The following is an 11,198-nucleotide window of genomic DNA, read 5'->3' on the forward strand; positions in this document are numbered from 1 at the left end:
CATGGGAGACCCCCCAGGTTGCAGTGGGGGCTGGTGCTGCAGGCACCAGTCTCTCCGCTGGGCTCGTTTCCGCACAGGAGTGGAATGGGGAGGTGCAGAGGGCTGTATTTCATTTCTCCTGAGGGCTGGGCCATACGTGTGGGACTAAACACTCCTAGCCCCCCTTTCCCCGCAGAGCGGGGCTGGTGCCCCTGGCAGGTTCGAGGGGAGAACTGCTCTTTCTGATGCCCCAGAACCAGACTGTCCTATGCAGTATCAATCTCTCCCCATTAAGCTCCCGCTCTCACTGCTTCTCTCCCTTCTCCAGCCCCCCAACCCATGTCCTGTGCGTCATTCCTCTCTTCCCTCTGCCCTTCCTCCCCCATGGCAGATCCCATCTGCCCCCACGTGGGCTTCAGTTCCCCTCACACCTGCCTCCTCTACGTGTGGGCTCAGCAATGCTAGAGTGATGCTTCCACTGATGTGTCATGGCTGAACTTCGGAGTGAAGCACCATATTGAGGGCCATGGGGGAGCTCACCCCTCGCCGAGCTATTGTTTCAGGCTCTCTGCAGACACAGGCAGATGTCATGATCACCTTTGAAGGTCGTCTTCACCACCAGAAGGACTAGATGCTCCGATTCTGAATATGGGCCCGGGCCCCATCACGGCACCAAGCAGGCGAGATGCAGCCTGTGGGTGGCTTGACTGGCAGCCCAGCAGGGGACGATGCTGGAGCTGCCTTCTGTCAGAGGAGCTGTTACACCTGGGTCCTCACCACTCCTGGGCCCTGAAGATCCTGTCGCGCTTCCTGTAAGGAAGGTTCATCGTGTGGGAGCCAAAGCCCAGCCCAGCGGCATCAGCTCCTCTCGCACCAGGGCTGGAGCCGTCACTATTGGTTTCCCCGCCTAAGGAATCTGATGCTGTGCCCTGGATGGAGAATGGCCGCTCTGCCCCACCCCAGGAGTAGCTGCATCTCTGGAGTCAGTAAAGCATGCGGGGCTCCCGCTGCATGGCAGATGCTCCGGCAATAGACGGGCTGCTTATTACTGGGCATGTGAGAAGCAGACTCGTGAGCCCCTGGTTCGGAGATGAGCCTGAGCTGGCTCTGAGCGGGTCCCTCGGGCCTGGCCGCTCCATGGGGCTGGGGCTGTTGCTCCTCGTTGTGTGGCTGCGGGGTCAGATTCGGCTCAGGGCAGACAGTGCAAGGGCCCCAGGGGTCATGCTCTGGCATGACTCGGAATTTACCCCAGGGGGTCCCTCTTCCCGGAGGCCGAGCAATTGTTGCATGGCACCAGTGCAGGCTGTAGCGCAGCCTGTCACAGGTGGCAGAGCAAACACATCGGCAGGCTGGGGGAGCGGGGGTGGGGGCATTCCCCCTGGCACCTGCCGCTGCAAGGCAGCGGTGTGATGGCTGGGCATTGTTGGCATGTTCTGCTGCCAGGCAGGTGAGTTATACCAGCCCCAGGCTGGCACATGCAGCAGATGGACAAGTGCGTTCTACTAAAGCCAGCCAGGCAGTTGCATTACACTCCGGTGAGCCGGGCACCGCAGGCTGGGGCTAGGGCTGGCGCTAACCAAGCACGGTATGGGCCCCATTGCATATCAGCTTCAGCCTCTGCAGTGAGGCTCTAGCCACCTGGCGCCCAGCTGCAGCCCTAGTGGCTCACCCCGTCTCTGGCCTCCTGCCCTGGCACTTGCATCTTCCCCCCCGCCCCCGCCTGCTGGGGCTGGAGGGGCCAGAGTCACCTGGGTCCTTGAAGCAGCGAGGGGTGGGAGGAAGGGGTGGGAAGGTACGGGCAGGGAGGGATATTCACTAGTCCCTCCTTCACCTCCAAGCACTGAAAATCCTGCCTGGTGCCTTGTTAGTGCCCAGCCCGATCACGGCCCTGGCCCGGCAGCCAGGGCTCTCCAGGGATCACAGAGGGGCAGGACCGGGTGAAGCTGTGCTAATCCTGCTTGCTGGGCCGGGGCGAGGGGTGGGCTCAGCCAGGACTCCCCGTGCAGACCTGCAAAGGGCCAGTGTCCCAGGCCCCACTTGTTTGTCTCTTCCACGAGAGGCTGATGTAGGTGAGCTTCTAGGGCTGCGTGGGCTGCATGATTTACCAGTGGGAGGGGGAAATGGAAACACAAATAACTGCTCTAAGGTGGCCAGGCACTCAACCAGCTAGGCAGAGCTGAGCCAGGACACTTCAGAGCCTCCAAGGGCAGCAACAAAGGCTAGGGATTGGCAGGCCACAGGGGCCAGTCTGGGCTCCTGCATCCCCCAGGCCTGCGAATCCCTGCCAGTTCCAGGGGGCAGGTGTGGGCTAGGTTTCCATAAGCAGAGAGCAGGGTCTGGGGGGTTGGCAGAAGAGGCTGTTCCAGTGCTCTCAGCCCCACCTCCAGCAGGGGCAAGATCTGGCCCATGGGCGCTCTCCTGCTTTTCTTATTGGTCGTCTGTTCTGGGGCCCGAGCCTGGGCCTCGTGCGTTTCTCCCGCAGAACAGCCATCTTGGGGTGGTGAATGTCCACGCCTGCCTCCGCCCCTGCTGATGGTGGGCAGTGAGGGCAGGGGCTGCAGCTCCCGCCTCACCCTGGAGCCATGGCCATTAAAAGGCTCCGGCTCCCTAGAGCAATACAGATGTAGCCAGCTGTGATGAAGCCGGACTGTTTTTAATGTTTCCTCTGAATAGTGTGGGGATGCCTCAGTTTCCCCTGTGCAGTTCTTAAGTATCTAGGTGGTGGGATAAGGGTGTGTGATCGTTGCAGAGCCCTAGAGGACAGGTGGGTGCAGGGGTCTGGACACAGAGAATGGCCGACACCCTGTTTCCTGGCCACTGATGGCCTGGCCCTTCCCCCTGCAAGGTGAGAGCTAAAGGGTTGGAGAACAAAGGAAGCCGGTGCCCTCCTGGCCCGGGAAAGGGACAAAGCCCAGAGGAGGAGGGGCTGAAGGGGGAGTCAGTTTGGGGCTGGCTGGGGACATGGAGTGAATTGCAGATGGGATTGTCTGGCTCACTGCCCCCCAAAATGGACCCAGCTGAGGGGTCCTGTTCTCTGGACCTACAAGCTCTGGTTTAGACCATGTTCCTGTCGTCTAATAAACCTTCTGTTTTACTGGCTGGCTGAGAGTCACGTCTGACTGTGGAGTTGGGGGGCAGGACCCTCTGGCTCCCCCAGGACCCCGCCTGGGCGGACTCGCTGTGGGAAGCGCACGGAGGGGCAGAGGATGCTGGATGCTCCGAGGTCAGACCCAGGAAGGGGGAAGTCGGGTGAGCTGTGTGTCCTGCAGACAGGCTGCTCCCAGAGAGGAGACTCCCCAGAGCCTGGCTTCGTAGGGAGCAGATCCAGAGCATCGCCCGGGGACTCCGTGACACCAGCCCCCTCCCTGTGGGACTGGAACGTTGGGACTGAAGCCACGAGAAAGTGGTCTCAGTCCATTGGCAGAGCTGTGGGGAAGGGGGAGCCCAGGGCTGGGATAACAGGGGTCTGCGGGTCGGGATTGAGGGGCACCAGCAGAGCCGGGGGTGGGTAGCTTGCACGGTCCCTGCCCAGCTATGCCTGGTACCTGCTAGCGCTGTGGGCCTCTCACTTTCACAAGCACCAAATCCAGCCATTACAATAAACCAAGTCACGCGAGGCATGGAGAAGAGGGCAGCCCCCCAGCCCACTTGGGCCCTCTGTTGCCAGTCTGGAAGGGCAATGGCTACCTGCACACTGTCCCCAGAGCCCAGGCTTCCCTCTTCTGGCCCAGGAGGCTGATTTCCCCATGCCAGGGGACTGGGTGCTCACATTTTCTGGCCGCTCAGTGAAGGAGCCTGTGACCAGCTCCTATTCAGCCTGAGCGTGGAAGATGAACTGCAAGACCTCCCCATCGCTGTCCTCCCAAAGGCCAACACCACTTGCTTGGCTAACAATACCTGTCCACCCACCACCTATTGAGAAGCAGGTGGCAGCTTGGCAGGGTGATGGCTCCCTCTTTTCTGATGTACCCACCGGGAACGCGGGGCTGTATATAAGGAGGGGAAGCGCTGCCTGCCTGACACTTCACTCAGCAGCCTGGACAGCAAGCGCCAGGAAAGAGCAGAGGTAAGTGCCCTCTTTGTGTTTCCCATTTGTAATGGGGACAGAGCGCACCCGAGTCCCACACTCCCCTAGGAAAGGATGGAGGGGCGGGGGACTCCTGGGACCAGCTCTATCAATCCCTCGGCAGTACTCAAATTACTGGGGGGCTGGGTCACCTGGCTGCTTTTTGGGGCTACCTCACTGCTGTCTTATGGCTCCTTCTCATCACTGTTCCAATCAAAGCAAGCCGCTTGACATGCAGGGCCCCCCTGCTTTTTCTCCTGAGCTGAATCTGCCTGCTGGCTGCAGGGTTTAGTAAAGACTCTGTGCTTAGGAAATGTAAGGACTTTTTCCCAGTAAAAGGCTCCAGGAGGAGATGCTGAGAACTCGGCAGCCCCTCACACAAATCACGTCACTCGGCTAACCTTCATGCAGGGTCTTCCAGGGCAGTGCTGGGACTAGCAGCCATGCTGAGAGCAAAGCCCACAGCCAGGAAAGGCGGAAGCAGGCAGGTCCCACAAGCAGCCACAGGAGGATAATAATGAAAAAACAGAGAGCTAACACACACTCCTGTTAGGCAGGGGACTGGCCACAGGGATAGCCACTGTCCACACCCTGTCCATGCAGAGCTGCTCACAATCTCCCGCTCGCTGCAAAGCTGCTGCCACTGAGGATGGAATTAATGCTTGGCAGAAAACGACCTGCCGTTAATGCTCCCCCCAGGCTTCAGAGCCCAGGCTCCAGCCCGAGCCGCAATGTCAAGTTACACAGCTATTTTTAGCGTGCTGGCTTGAGCCCTGCAGCCCAGATCTGTGGGTTGTGCTGACATGCCCTGAGGTTCACTCCAGTAACGCCCAGGTCATCAAGCTGAAAACGCGCTGCCCCATCTCTCCCAGCAGCGTCTGGCCTTGCTGCATTTTGGTCCCAGCTCCCTGGTTCCAGCGACCGCGCTGCCTGTGGGGTGAACAAATCTCTCCCATGTCAGGGCTGAGTCCCATGTGTGGATGGTGCCTGTGAAGAGCCTGGCAAAAGCCCCTAGCAGGCCCATGGGTGGTCTGGAGAGGGCCTGGGGCTCATTCTGCCCTAGGTTTGGTTCACTCTGTCCTGTCTGTCTGGAGTAGTGGCCAGAGCAGGGACTTGGATTCCACTCCCAGAGCTGTCACCATCTGGGTGTGTGACCGTGGGCCAGTCCCTTTCCCACCGAGCCTCCTCGCAGGGAGCTGTTCATTCCTGGCTGGGAGGTATTCAGGAGAGGTGCTGGTGCAGGGCAAAGGGCTGCTGCTGTTCCTCCAGCTCAGTCCTGCTTATTAGCACTGCCTCTCCCTGGCAGTGTGAGGATTTCAGCGCCAAAGGCTTTTCTCATCCCTGGTGCAAGTTCCACGCTGCCCAGACACCCCCAGGAGAATGATGATGCTGCTCCAGGCCAGCCTTTGGCTGAGCACCCCCCCGGGGTGTAACATGGCAAGTTCTCTTCTGTTACAGCCAGCAAAGGCAATTTCCAGAGATGAACCTGATGCTTCAAGTCACCTTCCTCGGTCTCCTGTCCCTGCTGGTGCAGGGTTGGGTTCAGAACTAATCCCTGCAGAGTTAGAGATGGAGCATGCTGGACCTGCCGCGGAACAGAGAGCTGGGGGGCTGGTCTCTCTCCTAGATCAGGGGGTTGAGGCTGTTTGCACATGGCATTCCCACGATGCAGGAGCTGAGCTGGGCTGGAAGCGGCTCTCGCTACCGCCAAGGCGGGGGTGTGGAAAGGCTTTTGATGAATAACTGATCACGTCTCCCTTGTAGCTGTTATATGGGGGAGCAGGTGTGAGAGTCTTTTTCTTTTCCATAACACAGGCTTGGGGAGGAGGCGGCTGGGATCGAAGGCAGCGAGATACCTCTGGGGTGAGGTTACATTAGCCAAGCCCTTGAGAGGGGCCTCAGTCTTTCTCTGCCGTCTCTGGAGCTCAGGAAGTTTCATTTCAAGTGCGCATTAGAGCCTCACTAATGAGCCACGATACCGGTGCCAGATGAATTCTCTCGCTGCAATGACTCATGCCACGGCGGCCCTGCAGGGCTGCCCGGCTCCTGGGCTGCAGGAGGCATTGTCTGGGGGAGAGCAGGTAAAGCCCCTTCCCGGGGAGTCCAGGCTCAATGGCGGCCTAAAAGCAAAGGGTCACGTGCTAACATGTGTGTCTGTATGAGGCAGAAGGGCAAGGCCGTGGCCTGTCACCCTCCTGCTGGGAGCGGATACGGCTCCTCAGCCTGATTCTGCAAGGAGCCCCTCTGCTGCTCCCTGCAGGGTCCCCTTGGGAGGCGGCTGGGGGCCCATGCCCTGCGGTGAGAGAACTCTGAGCATCCCATCCAGACAAAGCGGGTGAGGGGGGTACCCCCGGGATCGGAACGGGCCAAGCCCCTTCAGACTCAATGAGAACAAACCCAGATGGCACCTCAAGGCCAGAGCTGTTACCCCTTGGGACGTTCTCCCTGGCGGCCACTGCTGGACAGAAAACCATTAACAGAAGGAGCAAGCTGAACCCTAAGGGCAGCGCAGCCCCAAACACAGCGAGGTGCAGTGGTATCAGAGCCCTGGGGCTGGCTGTCCCAGGGGAGGTGAGCTCCAGCGAGGCAAGGGGCCTGGGAAGTGGGTTTGTGGGCCTGAGCTGCTCACTTCCAGCAACCTTGCAAAGCCAGGAGCTGCAGGCTGCTCCCTGTTCCACCTGGCGAACCATGTGGTGAACTTGGAGTCCAGCCCCTCTGCCCCAGGACTGGGAGCAGCTCCCCGCGGGCCCTGTGGACCAGGCACTAGCAGTGAGCAGGACTCAGGTTGTTAATGCACCAGCTGAGTCAGGCCTGGTTTCCCCCACAGTTCCTAAGTGCCCTGCAGAGCTACTTCAGCAGCAGAGGGATCCACAAAGAGAAAACTGCGCCAGCCTTCGTGCTGTCCACGAGGAATCGCAACCTGGGGGACCAGGGAGAATGAGAGCTGGTGGCCCCCAAGAGGGGGGTAGATGACTAGGAAGAGCTGATGGCAGGTAATTGCTCCCTTTCCTTGTCTTTGCTCAGGACCGGCTGGCTTGGCACCATAAGACAGATGATGCAGGGGCCCCTGTGAGCATCACGTGGGCAGTTAATTTTGTCCCCTCTGTTGTCATTAGTCCAAGTTACCCGAACATCCAGAGAGGCAGCGTGGGCTAGTGGAAGTGGGACTGGGACCCAGGAGCCAGCAGGTTTATTGTCCGCAGTGTGGCCTTGCGCTTCTGATGGGGATGATGATATGGGTGGGGCTTCACTCAGCAATGTCTGCAAAGAGCGCTCAGGGTGAAAACCCCAAGCAAGGACTAGACAGAGTTGTTCCACTGTTTGCTTCCCAGCCATCACATGGTGACTGTTTGAGCCCTGCTCTGCCCCAAGCCTCGGCCCCCACTCTGCATTGCTTCTCAAGCACATGGAGTATAACAGGCACCAAAGTGTTACCCTGAGAGCCCTCGAGTTCGACTGGAAGGGAGCCCGTGCAAGGGAAGGCAGGCCCAGGTGCCACACCCGTCTTGTCCTGGTGATTGTTCCATAAGAAACTAAACATGCAAACTTCCAGACCATTTTTATGATTGACCAGGCATTGTGGGGGGTTTATGTCTCTGTGAGCTAACAGGCCTAAGCCATTGCTGGAAGCGGAGCCTGGACCAGAGGAGTCTACGTTCTGGTCCGCACACCAGGAGGGAGGATCCTGGAGACGATGAGAATAACAGGCTCTATGGGCCTGAGGGGCGGAGCTGGTGCAGAGGGAAGCGGGATACCAGACTCAGTGGGACAATGCTCTGCCCCAGTGTGTACGGTAACTCTCTCTTACCGGCCTTCTGCCTTCTGGAGTCTAGCACTGACTGATTCCACCTTGGTCCTTTCCTGTTCAGGTGGAGTCTTGGCAATACGATCTCTTCGGCCTCTGAGTACTTCACAGTGATGCACTGACTCTCTCCTGCCGCTGCGCTGCTGTGCACACCAACACACGCACACCAACACATGAGTGACCTTTTTATATTTGCTGGGCTCTGCCTGCAATACTGCGCTCTAGGTTTTGGATTCAATAAATTCTCCTCTCTAACGCTTGTCATGTCACCTTCTTTGTGAATACCAGCAGCAGAGGAGCTGCCATTTGGCTGTGTCTCCGCACGTGAGATACCTGCTCCTTCCCCCCTCCCCCAGACCAGTCCAGGATTCAGCAAGAAGGATTCGCACTGTCTGTCATACAAACAGGAGAATTCAAAATTATGTGTTGAAAAGACAAGACAAGAAATAGCCACCGTCCCTGACCTACCTCCTGGGAGCGAGGAAAGCATTAATATTATACAGTGACAACAGTGCTGCATCCTTAATGATGGATTTCAGAGTAGCAGCCGTGTTAGTCTGTATTCGCAAAAAGAAAAGGAGTACTTGTGGCACCTTAGAGACTAACAAATTTATTAGAGCATAAGCTTTCGTGAGCTACAGCTCACTTCATCGGATGCATTTGGTGGAAAAAACAGAGGAGAGATTTATATACACACACACAGAGAACATGAAACAATGGGTTTATCATACACACTGTAAGGAGAGTGATCGCTTAAGATAAGCCATCACCAGCAGCAGGGGGGGGAAAGGAGGAAAACCTTTCATGGTGACAAGCAAGGTAGGCTAATTCCAGCAGTTAACAAGAATATCAGAGGAACAGTGGGGGGTGGGGTGGGAGGGAGAAATACCATGGGGAAATAGTTTTACTTTGTGTAATGACTCATCCATTCCCAGTCTCTATTCAAGCCTAAGTTAATTGTATCCAGTTTGCAAATTAATTCCAATTCAGCAGTCTCTCGTTGGAGTCTGTTTTTGAAGCTTTTTTGTTGAAGTATAGCCACTCTAAGATCTGTGATCGAGTGACCAGAGAGATTGAAGTGTTCTCCAACTGGTTTTTGAATGTTATAATTCTTGACGTCTGATTTGTGTCCATTCATTCTTTTACGTAGAGACTGTCCAGTTTGGCCAATGTACATGGCAGAGGGGCATTGCTGGCACATGATGGCATATATCACATTGGTAGATGCGCAGGTGAACGAGCCTCTGATAGTGTGGCTGATGTGATTAGGCCCTATGATGGTGTCCCCTGAATAGATATGTGGGCACAGTTGGAAACGGGCTTTGTTGCAAGGATAGGTTCCTGGGTTAGTGGATCTGTTGTGTGGTTGCTGGTGAGTATTTGCTTCAGGTTGGGGGGCTGTCTGTAAGCAAGGACTGGTCTGTCTCCCAAGATCTGTGAGAGTGATGGCTCGTCCTTCAGGATAGGTTGTAGATCCTTGATGATGCGTTGGAGAGGTTTTAGTTGGGGGCTGAAGGTGATGGCTAGTGGCGTTCTGTTGTTTTCTTTGTTGGGCCTGTCCTGTAGTAGGTGACTTCTGGGTACTCTTCTGGCTCTGTCAATCTGTTTCTTCACTTCAGCAGGTGGGTATTGTAGTTGTAGGAATGCATGATAGAGATCTTGTAGGTGTTTGTCTCTGTCTGAGGGGTTGGAGCAAATGTGGTTATATCGTAGCGCTTGGCTGTAGACAATGGATCGAGTGGTATGATCTGGATGAAAGCTAGAGGCATGTTGGTAGGAATAGCGGTCAGTAGGTTTCCGATATAGGGTGGTGTTTATGTGACCATCGCTTATTAGCACCGTAGTGTCCAGGAAGTGGATCTCTTGTGTGGACTGGTCCAGGCTGAGGTTGATGGTGGGATGGAAATTGTTGAAATCATGGTGGAATTCCTCAAGAGCTTCTTTTCCATGGGTCCAGATGATGAAGATGTCATCAATGTAGCGCAAGTAGAGTAGGGGCATTAGGGGACGAGAGCTGAGGAAGCGTTGTTCTAAGTCAGCCATAAAAATGTTGGCATACTGTGGGGCCATGCGGGTACCCATCGCAGTGCCGCTGATTTGAAGGTATACATTGTCACCAAATGTGAAATAGTTATGGGTCAGGACAAAGTCACAAAGTTCAGCCACCAGATTAGCCGTGACAGTATCGGGGATACTGTTCCTGACGGCTCGTAGTCCATCTTTGTGTGGAATGTTGGTGTAGAGGCTTCTACATCCATAGTGGCCAGGATGGTGTTTTTAGGAAGATCACCGATGGATTGTAGTTTCCTCAGGAAGTCAGTGGTGTCTCGAAGATAGCTGGGAGTGCTGGTAACGAAGGGCCTGAGGAGGGAGTCTACATAGCCAGACAATCCTGCTGCCAGGGTGCCAATGCCTGAGATGATGGGGCGTCCAGGATTTCCAGGTTTATGGATCTTGGGTAGCAGATAGAATACCCCAGGTCGGGGCTCCAGGGGTGTGTCTGTGCGGATTTGTTCTTGTGCTTTTTCAGGGAGTTTCTTGAGCAAATGCTGTAGTTTCTTTTGGTAACTCTCAGTGGGATCAGAGGGTAATGGCTTGTAGAAAGTGGTGTTGGAGAGCTGCCTAGTAGCCTCTTGTTCATACTCCGACCTATTCATGATGACGACAGCACCTCCTTTGTCAGCCTTTTTGATTATGATGTCAGAGTTGTTTCTGAGGCTGTGGATGGCACTGTGTTCTGCATGGCTGAGGTTATGGGGTAAGCGATGCTGCTTTTCCACAATTTCAGCTCGTGCACGTCGGCGGAAGCAGTCTATGTAGAAATCCAGGCTGCTGTTTCGACCTTCAGGAGGAGTCCACCCAGAATCCTTTTTGTAGTGTTGGCAGGAAGGTCTCTGTGGGTTAAAATGTTGGTCAGAGGTGTGTTGGAAATATTCCTTGAGTCTGAGACGTCGAAAATAGGATTCTAGGTCACCACAGAACTGTATCATGTTCGTGGGGGTGGAGGGGCAAAAGGAGAGGCCCCGAGATAGGACAGATTCTTCCGCTGGGCTAAGAGTATAGTTGGATAGATTAACAATATTGCTGGGTGGGTTACGGGAACCATTGTTGTGGTCCCTTGTGGCATATAGTAGTTTAGATAGCTTAGTGTCCTTTTTCTTTTGTAGAGAATCAAAGTGTGTTTTGTAAATGGCTTGTCTAGTTTTTGTAAAGTCCAGCCCCGAGGAAGTTTGTGTGGAAGGTTGGTCACCATGAAAGGTTTTCCTCCTTTCCCCCCCCTGCTGCTGGTGATGGCTTATCTTAAGTGATCACTCTCCTTACAGTGTGTATGATAAACCCATTGTTTCA

General features: G+C 55.6%; 2 long non-coding RNA genes across 2 annotated transcripts; both read left to right on the forward strand.

Annotated features, from left to right (window-relative positions):
* The first annotated feature begins 61 nt into the window (after positions 1–61).
* Positions 62–5,645, forward strand: LOC122457641. Its single transcript, XR_006277288.1, has 3 exons — positions 62–800; positions 3,848–4,045; positions 5,504–5,645. It is a non-coding gene; the product is annotated as an uncharacterized LOC122457641 (long non-coding RNA).
* Positions 5,646–5,913: 268 nt separating this feature from the next.
* On the forward strand, positions 5,914–8,092 carry LOC122457640. The gene is made up of 3 exons (XR_006277287.1): positions 5,914–6,126; positions 6,873–7,038; positions 7,915–8,092. It is a non-coding gene; the product is annotated as an uncharacterized LOC122457640 (long non-coding RNA).
* Positions 8,093–11,198: the final 3,106 nt, after the last annotated feature.

Source organism: Dermochelys coriacea, chromosome 27 (genome assembly GCF_009764565.3).
Source record: "Dermochelys coriacea isolate rDerCor1 chromosome 27, rDerCor1.pri.v4, whole genome shotgun sequence".
NCBI lineage: Eukaryota > Metazoa > Chordata > Testudines > Dermochelyidae > Dermochelys > Dermochelys coriacea.